The sequence below is a fragment of the Salmo salar genome, chromosome 29 (assembly GCF_965601325.2).
Source record: "Salmo salar chromosome 29, fSalSal1, whole genome shotgun sequence".
NCBI lineage: Eukaryota > Metazoa > Chordata > Actinopteri > Salmoniformes > Salmonidae > Salmo > Salmo salar.
In genome coordinates this window covers 36,368,146-36,390,000 of record NC_138319.1, presented here as the reverse complement: position 1 = coordinate 36,390,000, position 21,855 = coordinate 36,368,146, and the positions used below count along the sequence as shown (strand labels likewise).

Genomic DNA, 21,855 nt, shown 5'->3' with positions numbered 1-21,855 from the left:
TGAGGTGGTGTACCCTAGTAGGAAGACCACTTTGTGCAGCTCACCCTGCACTATCAGCTCCAATATAAATAACATGAGCATGTCTACTTCTGATAAGCTTCCAGTAAACCATTAAAAACAATCAAGCAACACAGAAAAGTTATAAAAATAGCCCTTAACATATGTAGCCTAAGAATCAAGGTTCATGAAGTCAATAACTTGCTTGCAACATATGACATTCATATTCTAACTATTTCTGAAACTCAGACAATACCTTTGATGATACAGTGGTAGCAATACATTGTTAAAACATTTACCGAAAAGACAGAAATGCCAATGGGGGCGGTGTTGCAGTCTATATTCAGAACCACATTCCTGTAAAGCTTAGAGAGGATCTCATAATAAATACAGTTGAGTACATTTGTGTGTCTCTTCACAGTCCATGCTGTTCCATAAGGTGTTATGGCTCAAAATTATAGGAGAGATTGACTTCATCACTTCTTGTTTTTGTAAGAAGTGTTGACAAGCTGAATGTACCGAGCTGTCTGTTTAAAATACTAGCACACAGCTCGGACACCCATGCATACCCCACAAGACATGCCACTAGAGGTCTCTTCACAATCCCCAAGTCTAGAACAGACTATTGGAAGAGCACAGTACAGTACATAGAGTCATGACTACTTTGAACTTTATTTCACATCAGGGAACTGATGCAAGCAGTAGAGTCAGATAAAAAAAAAGGTACAAATACACCTTATGAAAAGGCGTGGACTGTGAAGAGACACACAAATGTACAGACACAAGCGCAAGCACAAGCACTCTACACACACATACAGTGCTGTAATAATGTTATATGATGTACTGTTTAATCTTTTGATTTATAAGTAATGTAAGGGCCTTAGGAAGCGTAGCCATGGCATCAGCTAATGCGGATCCCTAATAAATACAAATACAGACACACACACACACACACATACACACTGTCACACACTACTGTATGACAAATGATCAATACATAAAGATGTCAGCCTGGTCTAAACTGGTCACGTCAGAATAAAGGATGCTGAACAAACAAGCCAACAAAAATGGACATAAGTATTCATTACATCAATTGATCAAACTGTCTCGATAAAAGCTATGAGGTACTGGGAGCAACTGAAGTGGAATGCACATGTCTGTCCTGGAATTGATGATCATACTCCTTAAACGACATTTCTGTTCTAATGGTGGATAAGATGGAGTCGCGGTTGCCGTGTGTGTGTGAGTGGGTGAATTTGAGTGTGTGTGCGTGACGGCACAGAGCTTCGTAACTAGATAGAGACAGACATTTTAGTCAGCAGCGGTTCAACTTAACAAGTGGTGACCTCCAAACGTAACGGCAATGACAACGATAACAACAACACCTAACGTAGCACTGGGAACAACAGAGATAGATAGACAGAGATGGAGCGAGAGAGAGTCGGAGAGAGAGGGAGAGAGAGATAGACGGAGAGAGGAGAGTGAAAGATAGTGATGTGGAGTAAAAAGAGGATGACTGTAGAGTTTGTGTGCTGTGGAATTATTCACAAGGTCAGAGAAGGCAGGGAAATACTCCTGGAAATAAATCAATTTCTCTCTATCTCTCTTTCTCTCTCTCTCTATTCACATATACATATATATATGTATATGTGTATATATATACATATAGAGAGAGAGTCAGTAGCAGTCAAAAGTTTGGACACACCTGTGGTAGCCGTGTTGGTTAAGTGTGCCTTGAATAAAAAAAAAATGACAGACAGTGTCACCAGCAAAGCACCCCCACACCATCACACCTCTTCCTCCATGCTTCATGGTGGGAACCACATATGAGGAGATCATCCGTTCACCTACTCTGCGTCTCACAAAGACATGGTGGTTGGAATCCAAAAACTCAAATTTGGACTCATCAGACCAAAGGACAGATTTCCACCGGTCTAATGTCAATTGCTCGTGTTTCTTGGCCCAAGCAAGTCTCTTCTTATTGGTGTCCTTTAGTAGTGGTTTCTTTGCAGCAAATTGACCATGAAGGCCTGATTCCCACAGTCTCCTCTGAACAGTTGATGTTGAGAAGTGTCTGTTACTTGAACTCTGTGAAGCATTTGTTTGGGCTGCAATTTCTAAGGCTGGTAACTCTAATGAACGTATCCTCTGCAGCAGCAGAAACTCTGGGTCTTCCTTTCCTGTGGCGGTCCTCATGAGAGCCAGTTTCATCATAGCGCTTGATGGGTTTTGTGGCTGCCCTTTTCTGGATTAGCTGACCTTCATGTCTTAAAGTAATGATGGACTGTTGTTTCTCTTTGCTTATTTGAGCTGTTCTTGCCATAATATGGACTTGGTCTTTTACCAAATAGGACTATCTTCTGTATACCACCACTACCTTGTCACAACACAACTGATTGGCTCAAAAGCATTAAGAAGGAAATAAATTCCAACATTTACTTTTAACTAGGCACACCTGTTAATTGAAATGCATTCCAGGTGACTTCCTCATGAAGCTTGTTGAGAGAATGCCAAGAGTGGCTACTGTCGTGGCTACTTTGAAGAATATAAAATATATTTTGATTTAACACTTTTTTGCTTAATACATGATTCCATATGTTATTTCATAGTTTTTATATCTTCACAATGTAGAAATTAATAGAGTATAATAAAAATAAAGAAAAACCCTTGAATGAGTAGGTGTTCTACAACTTTTGACTGGTAGTGTGTGTGTGTGTATGTACACTCACACACATATATATATATATATATATATACAGTTGAAGTCTGAAGTTTACATGCACTTAGGTTGGAGTCATTAAAACAAATTTTTTTAACCACCCCACAAATTTCTTGTTAACAAACTATAGTTTTGGCAAGTCGGTTAGGACATCTACTTTGTGCATGACACAAGTAATTTTTCCAACAATTGTTTACAGACAGAGTATTTCACTTATAATTCACTGTATCACAATTCCAGTGGGTCAGAAGTTTACATACACTAAGTTGACTGTGCCTTTAAACAGCTTGGCAAATTCCAGAAAATTATGTCATGGCTTTAGAAGCTTCTGATAGGTTAATTGACATAACTTGCGTCAATTGGAGGTGTACCTGTGGATGTATGTCAAGACCTACCTTCAAACTCAGTGCCTCTTTGCTTGACATCATGGGAAAATCAAAAGAAATCAGCCAAGACCTCAGAAAAAAATTGTAGACCTCCACAAGTCTGGTTCATCCTTGGGATCAATTTCCAAACGCCTAAAAGTACCACGTTCATCTGTACAAACAAAAGTACGCAAGTATAAACACCATGGGACCACGCAGCCGTCATACCGCTCAGGAAGGAGACGCGTTCTGTCTCCTAGAGATGAACGTACTTTGGTGCGAAAAGTGCAAATCAAACCCAGAACAACAGCAAAGGACCTTGTGAAGATGCTGGAGGAAACAGGTACAAAAGTATCTATATCCACAGTAAAACGAGTCCTATATCGACATAACCTGAAAGGCCGCTCAGCAAGGAAGAAGCCACTGCTCCAAAACCGCCATAAAAATTCCAGACTACGGTTTGCAACTGCACATGGAGAAATGTCCTCTGGTCTGATGAAACAAAAATAGAACTGTTTGGCGATTATGACAATCGTTATGTTTGGAAGAAAAAGGGGGATGCTTGTAAGCCGAAGAACACCATCCCAACCGTGCAGCACAGGGGTGACAGCATCATGTTGTGGGGGTGCTTTGCTGCAGGAGGGACTGGTGCACTTCACAAAATAGATAGTATCGTGAGGAAGGAAAATTATGTGGATATATTGAAGCAAAATCTCAAGACATCAGTCAGGAAGTTAAAGCTTGGACGCAAATGGGTCTTCCAAATGGACAATGACCCCAAGAATACTTCCAAAGTTGTGGCAAAATTGCTAGAGGTCAACATATTCAAGGTATTGGAGTGGCCACCACAAAGCCCTTACCTCAATCTTATAGGCCAAAATTCACCCAACTTATTGTAGGAAGCTTGTGGAAGGCTACCTGAAATGTTTGACCCAAGTTAAACAATTTAAAGGCAATGCTACCAAATACTAATTGAGTGTATGTAAACTTCTGACCCACTGGGAATGTGATGAAATAAATAAAAGCTGAAATAAATCATTCTCTCCTATTATTCTGACATTTCACATTCTTAAAATAAAGTGGTGATCCTAACTGACCTAAAACAGGGAATTTTTACTAGGATTAAATGTCAGGAATTGTGAAAAACTGAGTTTAAATGTACTTAGCTAAGGTGTATGTAAACTTCCGACTTCAACTGTATATACAGTTGTATATACTGTATTCTATTCTACTGTATTTTAGTCAATGCCACTCCGAAATTGCTCAATCTAATATTTATATATTTCTTAATTCCATTCTTTTACTTTTAGATTTGTGTGTATTGTTGTGAATTGTTTTTAGATACTCCTGCACTGTTGGAGCTAAGAACACAAGCCTTTCGCTACACCCGCAATAACATCTGCTAAATATGTGTATGCGACCAATAAAATGTGATTTAAATTTGATTATCTCAGACGCTACTCTTGTTTTGTTATCGTTCCATGTTTGTTATAATTAAACTCACTAAGAACACCTGCTTCCTGACTCCCTGCATCTACGTTACAGAATACTACCTCAACAAATGGAGGCAGCAGTTGATCAAGACATCTCCCAGATGGTCAGCGAACAGGGCCACCTACTTCATCAATACCATGACCAGCTGGCTCAGCTGTAGAAACAAAACATGAAGGACAGCCAGCCAGTGAAACACACGGGATTCCCGCAAAGGTGGGACTTATGTCAATACTGGATCAGTACTGATGTGATTTGGACTTCAATGAGCAAAAGCAAATTGTATTGATTAATCAATGTGAATGATTAATCATACCTGTATAGGGTATCTGGGAATTAAACTTGAATTAACCTGAAAGCGTCACTGTATCTAGGATAATGTGCAAAAGTCTAAAATGTTTCATTGGTTGGAACAAATTAATTTGGTCTTTATCCATAGATCAACCTGATAAAAGTTTTGTTTGGCAATTTAACTCCCTTGTTACATTGAATGAGACACCAATCAGTTGAGATTGGTTGGCTATCATAAAGTGTAACCCGTTGTTACAAATGTGAGATGTTGGCTTTATAAATAAATAAAAATATATATATATATATATATATATATATATATATACACAGGTATAGGCGATTCTTCACCACAAGTGGAAGTTGTAAACCTGTTATGGCTAGGGGGCAGTATTTTCACGGCTGGATAAAAAACATACCCGATTTAATCTGGTTACCACTCCTGCCCAGTAACGAGACTAAGCATATAATTATTGGCTTTGGATAGAAAACACCCTAAAGTTTCTAAAACTGTTTGAATGGTGTCTGTGAGTATAACAGAACTCATATGGCAGGCAAAAACCTGAGAAGATTTCATGCAGGAAGTGGCCTGTCTGACAAGGTGTCGTTCTTCTTGTCTCTGTTTATTGAAGAGTGAGGATCTTAGCTGTCCCGTGACACTTCCTACGGCTGCCATAGGTTCTCAGAAGGCGGCAAAACGCCGAATCGTGGCTTTCAGGCTCTGGCTGAAACAAAGTAGCGCGTTTGGGTAGTGGCTGGTTACAGTACTGTGAGACTCAGGCTCGTGCCCGCGTCGACCGAAAGCATTGTTTTCTTTCCTCTGTTTAGCTAAATGGACATTCCCGGTCGGAATATTATTGCTTTTTTACGAGAAAAATGGCATAAAAATGGATTTTAAACAGCGGTTGACATGCTTCGAAGTACGGTAATGGAATATTTAGATTTGTTTTGTCACGAATTGCGCCATGCGCACGACCCTTCTTTACCATTCGGATAGTGTCTGGGACGCACGAACAAAACGCCGCTATTCGGATAAAACTATGGATTATTTTGGACCAAACCAGCATTTGTTATTGAAGTAGCAGTCCTGGGAGTGCATTCTGACGAAGACAACAAAAGGTAATCAAACTTTTATAATAGTAAATCTGATATTGGTGAGTGCAAAACTTGCCGGGTGTCTAAATAGCTAGCCCGTGATGCCTGGGCTATGTACTTAGAATATTGCAAAATGTGCTTTCACCAAAAAGCGATTTTAAAATCGGACATATCGAGTGCATAGAGGAGTTCTGTATCTATAATTCTTAAAATAATTGTTACGCTTTTTGTGAACGTTTATCGTGAGTAATTTAGTAAATTGTTAGCAAATTCCCCGGAAGTGGTTAGATAAAGGAGAGTCTTGTCTTTAAAATGCTGTGAAATAGTCATATGTTTGAAAAATTGAAGTTTTTGTATTTTTGAGGAATTTGTAATTCGCGCCACGCCTATCATTGGATATTGGAGCAGGTGTTCCGCTAGCGGAACGTCTAGATGTAAGAGGTTATTAAGTTACCCCTGAAAGCTGAACTCACAAGGGATTCCCCCCAGGCGGAACTTCTGTTGACCAAGACACACGGTTTAACCCTGAAAGCTGAAATCACAGGGAAATGGCTGCTCTCCCAGAGCTAGCTGTTGTTGTACAGGACATGTTAACTTCTAAGCACACACACAGGTTCTTTCAATTCGGGAACGGGTTTACTAATGACGTCTCACGTTCAATCCAATCTGGGTTGGAAGTTAACATCCGGTAACATAAAAAAAATACTCACCATGGTCTACTCACGCTCCTGAAACGCGAGAGACAGAAAGATAATAACTTTGCTTTGGCCAAACAAATATATATTCTCAAATTTCCGTCATAGGCTGGCCCATATGTCCTAGCCCTAGAAATGTTATAATTCACCCTAAACTGATCCTTACTCAGTATGCAACACCGGAGAATATTTCCAGTATCTTGTTCAAATGGAAACAACACACAGGTCAACATCAAATCTTGCCTAACGCTCTAATGGTGTATAACGTAATCTGCTACACAATTCATATTGACTAAATTCAACAGCAAGGTCTAATTCTGTCTTAGATTCCTTGCACAGGGGCTCCAAAATGTCGTGACTTGATTTACATTAATCTGATGACTGCTATTTATTTAATCCACCTACTATGTTTAATTGTTACCCAATTAAATGAATCGTGTAACAATTAAATCAATAGGAATTTGGGGCACCACGGAAGAAGTTGTTAAATGAGCTACCATCTCATGAATTCAACTCTGGAAGATATGTTTTATATCGATAAGTCACATTAACCTGTTAGGGCTAGGGGGCAGCATTTGCACGTCTGGATAAAAAAAATGTACCCGATTTAATCTGGTTACTAATCCTACCCAGTAACTAGAATATGCATATACTTATTATATATGGATAGAAAACACTCTAAAGTTTCTAAAACTGTTTGAATGGTGTCTGTGAGTATAACAGAACTCATTTGGCAGGCAAAACCCTGAGACATTTTCTGACAGGAAGTGGATACCTGATGTGTTGTATTGACTTTAAACCTATCCCATTGAAAAACACAGGGGCTGAGGAATATTTTGGCACTTCCTATTGCTTCCACTAGATGTCACCAGCCTTTACAAAGTGTTTTGAGTCTTCTGGAGGGAGATCTGACCGAACAAGAGCCATGGAACGATGATGTCCCATTAGACACCTGGCGCGCGAGTTCATGTTGGGTACCCTCGTTCCAATACGTTATAAAAGAGTATGCATTCGTCCACCTTGAATATTATTCATGTTCTGGTTAAAAAAGGCCCTAATGATTTATGCTATACAACGTTTGACATGTTTGAACGAACGTAAATATATTTTTTCCCCTCGTTCATGACGAGAAGTCCGGCTGGCTTAGATCATGTGCTAACCTGTTAGGGCTAGGGGGCAGCATTGACACGGCTGGATAAAAAACATACCCGATTTAATCTGGTTACCACTCCTACTCAGTAACTAGAATATGCATATACTTATTACATATGGATAGAAAACACCCTAAATTTTCTAAAACTGTTTGAATGGTGTCTGTGAGTATAACAGAATATAATTGGCAGGTCAAAACCTGAGAGATTCCTTTACAGGAAGTGGCCTGTCTGACCATTTCTGGAACTTCTTTGCCATCTCTATCATTTACTAAGGATCTCTGCTCTAACGTGACACTTCCCACGTCTTCCATAGGCTCTCATAGCCCGGGAAAAAAGAGAATGTCGTCATTCCAGCCCCAGGCTGAAACACATTATCGCCTTTCTCAAGTGGCCCATCAAGAGACACTAGCTTATGCGCGTGACCCCGACCGCCCCCGCCTTTGGGATTTTTTCCTCTGTTTGCCGAAAAGGAGATTCCCTGTCGGAATATTATCGCTTTTCTACGAGAAAAATGACGTAAAAATTGATTTTAAACAGCGGTTGACATGCTTCGACGTACGGCAATGGAATACTTTGAATTTTATTGTCAGGAATTGCGCCAAGCGCGCGACACTTCTTTACTATTTCGGATAGTGTCTGGAACGCACGAACAAAACGCCGCTATTCGGATATAACGATGGATTATTTTGGACCAAACCAACATTTGTTATTGAAGTAGACGTCCTGGGTGTGCATTCTGACGAAGACAACAAAAGGTAATGACATTTTTATAATAGTAAATATGATTATGGTGAGTGCTAAACTTGCCGGGTGTCTAAATAGCGAGCCCGTGATGCCTGGGCTATGTACTTAGAATATTGCAAAATGTGCTTTCACCAAAAAGCTATTTTAAAATCGGACATATCGAGTGCATAGAGGAGGTCTGTATCTATAATTCTTAAAATAATTGTTATGCTTTTTGTGAACGTTTATCGTGAGTAATTTAGTAAAATGTTAGCGAATTCCCCGTAAGTTTGCGGGGGGTATGCTAGTTCTGAACGTCACATGCTAATGTAAAAAGCTGGTTTTTGATATAAATATGAACTTGATTGAACAAAACATGCATGTATTGTATAACATAATGTCCTAGGGTTGTCATCTGATGAAGATCATCAAAGGTGAGTGCTGCATTTAGCTGTCTTCTGGGTTTTGGTGACATTATATGCTGGCTTGAAAAATGGGTGTCTGATTATTTCTGGCTTGGTACTCTGCTGACATAATCTAATGTTTTGCTTTCGTTGTAAAGCCTTTTTGAAATCGGACAGTGTGGTTAGATTAACGAGAGTCTTATCTTTAAATGGCTGTAAAATAGTCATATGTTTGAGAAATTGAAGTAATAGGATTTTGAAGATTTTGAAAATCGCGCCACAGGCTGGCAGTGGCTGTTACGTAGGTGGGACGAATTCGTCCCGCCGGTCCCATAGAGGCTAACAAGACGGAGATTTTTGGACATAAATGATGAGCTTTTTTGAACAAAACTACATTCGTTATGGACCTGTGATACCTGGAAGTGACATCTGATGAAGAGAATCAAAGGTAATGGATTATTTACATAGTATTTTCGATTTTAGATCTCCCCAACATGACGTCTAGTCTGTATCGCAACGCGTATTTTTCTGGGTGCAGTGCTCAGATTATTGCAAAGTGTGATTTCCCAGTAAGGTTATTTTTAAATCTGGCAAGTTGATTGCGTTCAAGAGATGTAAATCTATAATTCTTTAAATGACAATATAATATTTTACCAATGTTTTCTCATTTTAATTATTTAATTTGTGACGCTGACTTGACTGCCGGTTATTGGAGGGAAACGATTTCCTCAACATCAATGCCATAGTAAAACGCTGTTTTTGGATATAAATATGAACTTGATAGAACTAAAAATGCATGCATTGTCTAACAGAATGTCCTAGGAGTGTCATCTGATGGAGATTGTAAAAGGTTAGTGCATCATTTTAGCTGGTTTTATAGTTTTGGTTACCCTGTCTTTGAATTGACAAAACATTACACACAACTCTTGTAAATGTACTGTCCTAACATACTCTAAATTTATGCTTTCGCCGTAAAACCTTTTTGAAATCGTAAAACGTGGTTAGATTAAGGAGATGTTTATCTTTCAAAGGGTGTAAAATAGTTGTATGTTTGAAAAATTTGAATTTTGACATTTATTTGGATTCAAATTTGCCGCTCTTGAAATGCACCTGCTGTTGATGGAGTGCACCACGGGTGGCACGCTAGCGTCCCACCTAGCCCATAGAGGTTAAAACCTGTTGGGGCTCGGGGGCAGTATTGAGAAGTTTTGAAAAAAATATGTGCCCATTTTTAACTGCCTCCTACACCAACTCAGAAGCTAGGATATGCATATTATTAACACATTCGGATAGAAAACACTCTGAATTTTCTAAAACAGTTTGAATGGTGTCTGTAAGTATAACAAAACTCATATTGCAGGCAAAAACCTGTGAAAAATAGATAAAAAAAAATGTGAATTTTGTGACTGTACTATTTAGTGTCATTGTTTTATAGATACCATAGTGAGAAAGGATTCATTTCGCAACACCTACGGCTTCCACTAGATGTCAACGATCTTTATAAAGTTGTTTGAAGCGTCTATGATAAACAGAGAGCAAATTAGAATGCAAGGAAGTTGACATGTCGTCACTTCATTTTTTTGCGCCTGCGCATAAATCTGAGAAGCGTGAGTTTGTCATTATTGTTTATCTAGACATAGGATAGGTTGTGTGAAAATATTACTGATGTTTAACGTTAAAAATGGACCAAAAGATTAATGCTAAACAACGTTTGACATGTTTGAACGAACGTAAATAGATTATTTACTAGTTTTTTTTAGCTTTTCGGCGTGATTTTTACACCCCCCCCCCACCACGTTTTGTGGGAGCATAATGAACGCTAACTACTTGGTGTTATTTGGACATAAATTATGTACTTTGTCAAAAGAAACCACATTTGTTCCGGACCTGGGATTCCTGGCAGTGCCTTCTGATGGAGATAATCAAAGGTAAGGGGATATTTACAATGTTATTATCGATATTAGATGATGCTAACTGTATAGCATAGCTTATTGTTCTTAGCATAGCACCCCATTTATTGCAAAATGTGATTTCCCAGTAAAGTTATTTTGAGATCTGGCCATTCGGTAGCAATTACGAGATGATAATATATTATTCTTTGAATGACAATATTATAATTTACCAATGTTTTCGAATAGTAATTTTGTTATGTTCACCGGAAGCATTTCAGAGAAGAAAAAAATCTGAATTTCACGCTACTGTAAAATGCTGTTTTTGGATATAAATATGAACTTGATGGAACAAAAAATGCATGTATTGTATAACATAATGTCCTAGGAGTGTCATCTGATGGAGATTGACAAAGGTTAGTGCATAATTCTAGCTGGTTTCTGCTTTTGGTGACGCCTGACCTTGAATTGAAAATGGATGTTTGTACTTTTGTGGCTATGTACTGTCCTAACATAATCTAACTTTATGCTTTTGCCGTAAAGCCTCTTTGAAAATCGAACAATGTGGTTAGATTAAGGAGATGTTTATCTTTTAAATTGTGTAAAATAGTTGATTGTTTGAGAAATTGAAATTATTAGATTTTTGATGTTTTGAATTTCCAGCCTTGTTAGCAATCCCGACTCGGGGTTCATTGCTAACCTGTAGCCCCAACAGGTTAATTATTACCTCATTTCAGTCTCATTCTGAACAGTCAAAACCCTATTGGATCTGCAAGAACCCCAACTTTTGCTCATCATTCAGTACTACACAAATTGATTTAATAATTTATTTACTAATTAACCTCTCTGGGCTAGGCGGGACGAAATCGTCCCACCTACGCAACAGCCAGTGTAATCCCGTGGCGCGATTTTCAAATACCTTAGAAATGCTATTACTTCAATTTCTCAAACATATGACTATTTTACACCATTTTAAAGACAAGACTCTCGTTAATCTAACCACACTGTCCGATTTCAAAAAGGCTTTACAACGAAAGCAAAACATTAGATTATGTCAGCAGAGTACCCAGCCAGAAATAATCAGACACCCATTTTTCAAGCTAGCATATAATGTCACAAAAACACAGAAGACAGCTAAATGCAGCACTAAACTTTGATGATCTTCATCAGATGACACACCTAGGACATTATGTTATACAATACATGCATGTTTTGTTCAATCAAGTTCATATTTATATCAAAAACCAGCTTTTTACATTAGCATGTGACGTTCAGAACTAGCATACCCCCCGCAAACTTCCGGGGAATTCGCTAACATTTTACTAAATTACTCACGATAAACGTTCACAAAAAGCATAACAATTATTTTAAGAATTATAGATACAGACCTCCTCTATGCACTCGATATGTCCGATTTTAAAATAGCTTTTTGGTGAAAGCACATTTTGCAATATTCTAAGTACATAGCCCAGGCATCACGGGCTCGCTATTTAGACACCCGGCAAGTTTAGCACTCACCATAATCATATTTACTATTATAAAAGTTTCATTACCTTTTGTTGTCTTCGTCAGAATACACACCCAGGACTGCTACTTCAATAACAAATGTTGGTTTGGTCCAAAATAATCCATCGTTATATCCGAATAGCGGCGTTTTGTTCGTGCGTTCCAGACACTATCCGAAATAGTAAAGAAGTGTCACGCGCATGGCGCAATTCGTGACAATAAAATTCTAAGTATTCCATTACCGTACTTCGAAGCATGTCAACCGCTGTTTAAAATCAATTTTTACGACATTTTTCTCGTAGAAAAGCGATAATATTCCGACAGGGAATCTCCTTTTCGGCAAACAGAGGAAAAAATCCCAAAGGCGGGGGCGGTCGGGGTCACGCGCATAAGCCAGTGTCTCTTGATCGGCCACTTGAGAAAGGCGATAATGTGTTTCAGCCTGGGGCTGGAATGACGACATTCTGTTTTTTCCCGGGCTCTGAGCGCCTATGGACGACGTGGGAAGTGTCACGTTAGAGCAGAGATCCTTAGTAAATGATAGAGATGGAAAAGAAGTTCAACAAATGGTCAGACAGGCCACTTCCTGTAAAGGAATCTCTCAGGTTTTGACCTGCCATTTGAGTTCTGTTATACTCACAGACACCATTCAAACAGTTTTAGAAAATGTAGGGTGTTTTCTATCCATATGTAATAAGTATATGCATATTCTAGTTACTGGGTAGGAGTGGTAACCAGATTAAATCGGGTATGTTTTTTATCCAGCCGTGTCAATGCTGCCCCCTAGCCCTAACAGGTTAACGAGAGTCTTGTCTTTAAATAGCTGTAAAATAGTCATATGTTTGAGAAATTGAAGTAATAGGATTTTTAAGGTTTTGAAAATCGCGCCACAGGCTTCAAGTGGCTGTTACGTAGGTGGGACGAATTCGTCCCGCCTAGCCCAGAGAGGTTAAGCACTCTGTTCGAAAAGGGCGGTTCCATCACGCTGACAATCTCTCTGACCTCATTGGCTACTTAATTGGCAACATATCATCAAAACTATGATCTCGTTAGAAAACTAAAATCACATTCCTACACAACGTAAAGGATGTAAATCTAACATACACAGTGGGAAAGCTCTTCAAGTTACAATATTTTCGTTATAACATGTTTATACAATTTTTTATGACATCACAAAATAGACATTAATGTTACATAGACCATCCCTCATCATTCCACACATCCGATGTTTAGAGATATTGTCCCAGTGTTCACTTCTGGACGATAGAGTTTTTGGGCGGCAAAATGTCTCTGTAACAAAGCAACATTCCAATCACCACTCCTGAAGACCAAAAATAGTTCCCTGCTTCTACAGTACAATTCACAATTGGCGTGCGGTGTCATAAAACCCACACATCATACCTACTCCCCTCTGCGGGTGACAGGGCTCTGGTGGACGTTGATCCATTGTAACCTGATCTTCGGATCCTCACAGGAGAGTCATGACACCATGTCAGATGCTTGTTTTGTTATTATTAAACTCACTAACTGCACCTGCTTCCTGACTCCCTATGTCTATGTTACATAGGCGCATAATTAGTTTGCTTGTTGGAACTGCACAGGGGAAGTCTAGTTAAGCCAAACTTCTAATCCATTCTTCTCCGTTATTATGGGCCCTGCATGCTGTGCAGTAATGTGTGTCTAATATGGGGACTGTCTGCATCACACACTCACAAACACATTTCCCAGGGTACTGTGGAATGATATTTGTCTGTTATGGGGCTGTCTGCATCACCGCTCAGGGCCACAATTTCTGTAACTAAGAAGAGGAAGGAGAGATGGATGAGAGGAGATCTCCTGAACATCTCTAAAACTAAGACCATTATATTTGGTACAAATCATTCCCTAAGCTCTAGACTTCAGCTGAATCTGGTAATGAATGGTGTGGCTGTTGAACAAGTTGAGGAGACTAAATTACTTGGTGTTACCTTAGATTGTAAACTGTCATGGTCAAAACATATAGATTCAATGGTTGTAAAGATGGGGAGAGGACTGTCCGTAATAAAGAGATGTTTTGCTTTTTTGACACCACACACCATGAAGCAAGTCCTGCAGGATCTAGTTTTGCCTTATCTTGATTATTGTCCAGCCATGTGTTCAAGTGCTGTTAAAAAATACCCAGTTAAGCTGCAGCTGGACCAGAACTGAGCGGCACGTTTTGCTCTTACTTGTAATCAGAGGGCTGATATAAATACTTTGCATGCCAGTCTCTCTTGTCTAGGAGTTGAGGAGAGACTGACTAGATCACTTCTTCTTTTAATAAGAAACATGAATGTGCTGAAAATTCCAAATTGTTTCCATAGTCGATTTACACACAGCTCTGACACACACATACTTACCCCACCAGACATGCCACCAGGGGTCTATTCATAGTCCCCAAATCCAAGAAAGCATACACTAAAAATGTTTTAAAATTTAACTAGGCAAGTCAGTTAAGAACAAATTCTTATTTACAATGACGGCCTACCGGGGAACAGTTAGTTAACTGCCTTGTTCAGGGTCAGAACGACAGATTTGTACCTTGTCAGCTCAGGGATTCGATCCAGCAACGTTTTGGTTACTGGCTCCCTGCTCTAACCACTAAGCTACATGCTAACATCAAGCAATGCAGGTGATCAAATAAATGTAGTTTTCTTTCATTGTCTCCCACTACAGCTATCCATATTGGTCATGCAAATAACTAGATAAAGACTCCAGTCCATTAACGTAATATTATTGACATTAGACTTTCTTTAGATATAATAAGCTTTCCCTCCCTATGGGTGATGTCAGCTCTAAGAATAATCAGCTTTCCCTCCCTATGGGTGATGTCAGCTCTGTGAATAATCAGCTTTCCCTCCCTATGGGTGATGTCAGCTCTGTGAATAATCAGCTTTCCCTCCCTATGGGTGATGTCAGCTCTGTGAATAATCAGCTTTACCTCCCTATGGGTGATGTCAGCTCTAAGAATAATCAGCTTTCCCTCCCTATGGGTGATGTCAGCTCTAATAAGAATTCCAGACACAGTAAATCATACTACCATAGGCAGTATATTCAGACCAGATCTATCCATCCATCCAAATTATTATTATTTTGGGGTATTTTATAAGGATCCCCATTAGCTGTTGCAACAGCTGCAGCTACTTTTCCTGTTGTCCACACAGAACATGAAACATCACATAATACAGAACATTAATAGACAGGAACAGCTCAATGAGAGAACTTCGAACATTTAAAAACATCACACACAGCCTACATATCAGTACATACACACAGAATATCTAGGTCAAATAGGGGAGAGGTGTTGTACCATGAGGTGTTGCTTGATCTGTTTTTGAGCAATATGAGACAGAATGGAGTTCCTTGCAATAATGGCTCCATATAATCTCAACGTCAACAGTGAAGAGGCGACTCCGGGATGCTGGCCTTCTAGGCAGAGTTCCTCTGTCCATTGTCTGTGTTCTTTTGTCCATTTTAATTTTGTATTTTTATTGGCCAGTCTGAGATATGGCTTTTTCTTTGCATCTCTGCCGAGAAGGCCAGCATCCCGGAGTCGCCTCTTCACTGTTGGCGTTGAGACTGGTGTTTTGCGGGTACCATTTTATTTAATGAAGCTGCCAGTTGAGGACTTGTGAGGCATCTGTTTCTCAAACTAGACACTCTAATGTACTTGTCCTCTTGCTCAGTTGTGCACTGGGGCCTCCCACTCCTCTTTCTATTCTGGTTAGAGCCAGTTTGCGCTGTTCTGTGAAGGGAGAAGTACACAGCGTTATACGAGACCTTCAGTGTCTTGGCAATTTCTCGCAAGGAATAGCCTTCATTTCTCAGAACAAGAGTAGACTGACGAGTTTCAGAAGAAATGTCCTTGTTTCTGGCCATTTTGAGCCTGTAATCGAACCCACAAATGCAGATGCTCCAGATTCTCAACTAGTCTAAAGGCCAGTTTTATTGCTTCTTTAATCAGCACAAAAGTTTTCAGCTGTGCTAACATAATTGCAAAAGGGTTTTCTAATGATCAATTAGCCTTTTAAAATGATGAACTTGGATTAGCTAACACAACGTGCCATTGGAACACAGGAGTGACGGTTGCTGATAATTGGCCTCTGTACGCCTATGTAGATATTCCATTAAAAATCAGCCGTTTCCAGCTACAATAGTCATTTACAACATTAACAATGTCTACACTGTATTTCTGATCAATTTGATGTTATTTAATGGACAAAAATGAGTTTTTCTTTTAAAAACAAGGATATTTCTAAGTGACCCCAAACTTTTGAATGGTAGTGTATGTGGGTGGTATCTAACACATCATTGGTTGATCGATGACATGGCGCGTTGCTCGATTGCATTTAACTGGGCTGCGGTCAGTATGACAGAACGCTGTTCAACTTTTAAAGGCCATGTTTCACATTAGCACCCAGCCAAACAATAACGTGTAGAGCATATAGCTATGTTTCAATCTGATATGTCACCTTTTTTTTGGGTGGAAATTGTAGATAAAATCGATTATATACTGCTATGCCGCAAGTGAAGCATTAAAAAGACACAAAAATAAAAACTGGAAGATTGTCCTTGCTTGAAGTAGAAACAGGTGAACAGTTTTGGAACACTGAGTCATTGACCAGGTGGCTGTGTTATGGATTTCTTTTGACAATAAGGCATCGGACTACAGACGTATTGTTTTGAACCTAGAAAAAGACCAAGAGCCCGAAGCAGGCAAGAAGGAGTCAACTGGGATTGGCCAGAAAATCATGGTAAGCTAATGTTACTGAGTGAGCATCAAGCAAGCTAGCTTGGCTACAACTGATAAAAGTAGATTTGGCTAGCTTGCTGCGTTTTACAGCCAGACTCTCTTTTACACTTAGCTAGCTAGATAATGAATTAAACTGCAATTATCATAAACCATTGTTATCTAGATAGCTAGATCACTTATTAAGCAATAGAGTGGATACTTAATTTATATGGTTGTCATTTAGCTAGCAAGCTACGAAGGCTAACTTTCGACATCATCCATCTTTGAAGCATTTTGGTTGCAAAATCACAGGCATTTAAGCTGGCAGCTAGTTAATTAACTACAGTCAAACAAGGAGGAGCATGATGTTGTCATGATGGAATGTGTCACGACGTCCACCGAAGTTGGTCCTCCTTGTTCGGGCGGCGGTCGAAGTCGCCGACCTTCTAGCCATCGCTGATCCTCTTTTCGTTTTCCTTTGGTTTTGTCTTGTGTTGTATCACAACTGGTTCCAATCCCATTCATTACATGTTGTGTATTTAACCCTCTGTTCCCCCTCATTGTCCTTGTCGGTGATTGTTTGTTTGTAGGCTATGCACAAGATATGTTCTGGTGTGTGACGGGTTTTGTACCTACTTGTATATTTTGGTTTTCTGAGTTTTTGAGCACTTATTAAACTGCTCTGTTTTTAGTTCGATCTCCTGCGCCTGAATTCCCTGCCACCAGCACGCATGTATACCTATGTGAAGCTAGCCATTATACATATTAGCTTTTCGCCTTAGTAATTGTTAGTGAAATGAGAGGTGGTACAATAATATAAATAATAGTTTAGCTAGCTATAAATTCACATGCATGCCATATAAATTGTCATAGCCGTTATCACAAAATGGCATGTGTACTTTTAATCAGCTCTATTGTTGTCATTTACAGACATGAATGTGAAGTAGACAAATTGAAACATTAATCCTAAATACAGGTACCATTTTATTTCATTAATCTCTGTCATTTGATCTCGAGCCTGGTGGAGATGCAACTATACTACAAGGCAGGACATTTCTCTGCATCCAGGTTGCTACCAGCAGGAACACGGAACATTCCAGGTCAGCTGGAATATTATTTTCCTTTACATTACAGGAGGCCCTGGGAGGTAGTGAGCACAGACAGAACAATGAGACATATTTCACCGATGTATACATGTGAAGGATCTGCTTGGCATTTCCACTCGCTAACAAATATGGTAGGGAGCGGAAACACAGTGGTCCGGCAGTGGGAGAAGATGGAACGAGATGGATTTTGGTGGACATCATTATAATTTTCTCATTAATGAAACATCTCATCTCAATACAGTTTTCTGTTCCCAAAACCAGAATCTGTTACGAACGGAGTGGATTGTATTATTATTATTTGTTTTACATTACCCTTTGCCAGGGTTGTCCAAGGAGCACAGAGCAGTCAGCTACAATCATAATAGTTTAGTTGATGCATTATGTAAATGTCCACTGTGGCAGTCTGCCTGTGTCTGTATCCAGGGACCACTGGTTGGATTTACTATACTCACTCAAACTCTCTCCTCCCAGTTAAGTCTCCCAGAGTTTTATCATAACTAACATGTGTCCATCCCTCTGTCCCCCCAGGTGGGTCTGCTGGGCTATAGAACTCTAGAGCAGCACATCAACAAATCTTCCAACCTGTTGTCAGCAGGCCGTTCTACAAGGAAGGATGCAACTATCAAGGCATTCAAAGGCCACATTTTGGGGATTACCAAATGCAATAAAGTTTTGTATAAACTAATTTTCTTTGTTAGAATTACAAAACAACATTTTCATAGCATGTTTGTCACGTTGGTCTTCACACTTCTGTGGTAACTTAAAGACAACACGTAGAGTTTGATTCAAAAGGAAATGGTGAATAAGATTTGTATCAATGTATATCACACAGGTGTGTCAACTAAAATATATATCCCAGACAAGATGGAAGAATGGGACAAGTAGACAAAGGGAATATAAATCAGTGATTACATCCGTAGCGGTTTGAATGAAGTTGAGTGGTTGCGTACTATACATGTCGACAGAATGGCTGTGAGACAGAGAGACTGTTGCTGTACTCCCAGGTAAGGCCCTTGCTTCCAGTACCACTGAAGGCCACAGTCAGGCAGCTTGATGATTACGTCACAGCATACAGTGGCCTGATAGGGAGATGACAAATGCATTGTGTACCTTTCATCACCAGATCAGTGTTAGCGTTTACTACAAATGTCGCTGAACAATTCAACCCTTTCGTTAGTGTCATTGATATATGGAAATTCACATAGAAGATTCAGTTCATAAGCACTGACTAACACCTCTAGTGCAGGGGTAGGCGACCCTGGTCCTGGAATGATGCAGATTTAACCAGGTGTGTTGAATTTATGCAATCACTAAACTGATTTGCTCAGTTGGTCCGGGATGCGTTCAGTACTTAACATAATAGAATGTTCAATTGTACAGACGGTGCTGTACTGAGTGACCAGTTGAAAACCGTGCTGTACTGAGTGACCAGTTGAAAACCGTGCTGTACTGAGTGACCAGTTGAAAACCGTGCTGTACTGAGTGACCAGTTGAAAACCGTGCTGTACTGAGTGACCAGTTGAAAACCGTGCTGTACTGAGTGACCAGTTGAAAACGGGTCAAGATTCAAAATTCACCGCTTCCTATTAAAATATGTAATTCGTTGCTACAAGCCACACCCACTGAACAGAGCAAACGTATCTAAAAAAATAAATAAAAATAGTCTGTTCAAGAACGTTTTGGGGAAACAAAAAGTTTCTTTCAGTACAAACCGTTCAAGCGAACTGAACGCACTAGTGGTTTAGGGCCTAGTTTGGACATAATCCTGCAGTACATGTTGCACTCCCAAGAACAGGGTTGCCTACCCCTGCTCTAGGGTCCTGTGGTGAAACAACTGCTGTGAAAGGTATTGGGGCCACAGCTTTCTTCCAGGGACCATATCACTAAGTGTCTCAGAGTAAGGATAGCAATCAAGAATAACCTCCCCTTGACAATATAATTGGACTCACTGTGAAGGCAAAATCCTAAAATCAATACTCCTACTCTAACATTCTTCCTGAATATGGGTCCTGGCCTGTCAGCAATGCCACTTCACCTGAAATGCAACAACATGAATAAGAATTAGCTCAGTCAGTCAGTAATTTAGCTAACTATCCACTAATGTAAATGTGCAAAAACCTAAATCAGACAAATTATACGAAGACAACACAGCCTATTTGCAGTGAAATTAGGCATCTTTTCAGTCACCAATACAGCAATAAACAGTGAACAAAGTAGCTTGACAAACTGTTGAATAATCTTTAGCTAGCTAGTCTTTAAAATATAGTTACCAATTAATTATATAGCAAGTTATTTTCTAGAAACCTAGCTACAGTTGTGAATTCTGATGGTGGGAGAAAGCGAACGTTAGCTAGCTTTACCCCAACAGTTTCAAGATAGCTGGCTAGTTAATGACATTTCATATCAACTTTACTAATCACACGAATAGCTAGCAAATATATTTGATCACATATGTTCCCTTGTAGCAGCTAGTTGATCCAAGTTTTAGACGCATATCACCACACTGAAAAGCTGATAATCTGAAGATTAGTTGTTTTCAGCAGCGGCCAAAGTCACCTATGTGAAGCTAGCCACAATAACGTTTAGACACAATTTCGAAGGCGATTCGCCTTCAAAATAAAAGTCCTGCATTGAAATTGATGCAAATAGTTACAAATAGTGGAATCATGCCATGTTTAGACTAGATAATGCTGAACAAGTTTGGAATGTTTTTATATAAATTCAACAAAAGACAATAATTCATACATTTGACAAAAAAAATGACAAATTAGTTGAAATCACAATGTGTATGTATTAGACTTCATAATTGCATTGGGGGCATACTGTATGCACTGTACAGTCTAACCTATGGATTGTGGATCAATTAAAATGGGGTATCAGCCTATTCAGTGACACCCACAGAACACAACTGTAAAGAGTTTACACACATATTAGCATCGTAGCTTTTATTGCAGGACTTTGACTTTTGGGAAATCACCTCTCCCATCAGTCCATCGTGCGCATTGGACATTCATATTGCAATGTACAGCCTTACCTATGGAACGCGGGTCCCATGATATGGCGTATCAGCATACTCAGTGACACCCACAGAACACTACTAGGAAAAGTGTGTGAAATCACCTATTGACTGGTGAGACAATGTGGCTCATTTCACAGTGGTGTCATTTCACAGTGGTGTTAAAGTCCTGCAATAAGAACTACGACCTTAATATTGGTGTAAACTCAGAACAGTTGAGTGGAAAATGGCACCGATAGAGAAGGCAGCCATGGTTCTAGACCCTTTTTATGTGTTATTTCTTACATTACTAGTCCAGAATTTTTTGGGGTGTTATTACATACAGCTGGGAAGAACTTTTGGATATCAAAGCGGCAGTAACTCAACAGAATTACCAGAATTACGACCAGGAATACACATTTCCTGAATCTGATCATTTGTTCGTACCCCCCAGGGTAATTTAACTGACTCCAGAGGCAGATTCAAAACATCGCCGGCGGAGAAGATCTAGTATATTACTAGCCTATGTTCAGTCTCTGGATAATAAAGTTGACGAGCTGAGGGTGAGGATTTCCTTCCAGAGAGACATCAGGGATTGTAACATACTCTGTTTCACGGAAACATGGCTCTCTCGGGATATACTGTCTGAGTCCGTACAACCAGTTGGGTTCACAGTAC

At 39.5% G+C, this 21,855-nt stretch overlaps 1 protein-coding gene across 1 annotated transcript in view; it reads right to left on the bottom strand.

Annotated features, from left to right (window-relative positions):
• Positions 1–21,855, bottom strand: part of LOC106590643 (noelin-3) — a 57,379-nt gene that overhangs the window by 26,560 nt on the left and 8,964 nt on the right. The gene's annotated exons all lie outside the window — the stretch shown is intronic.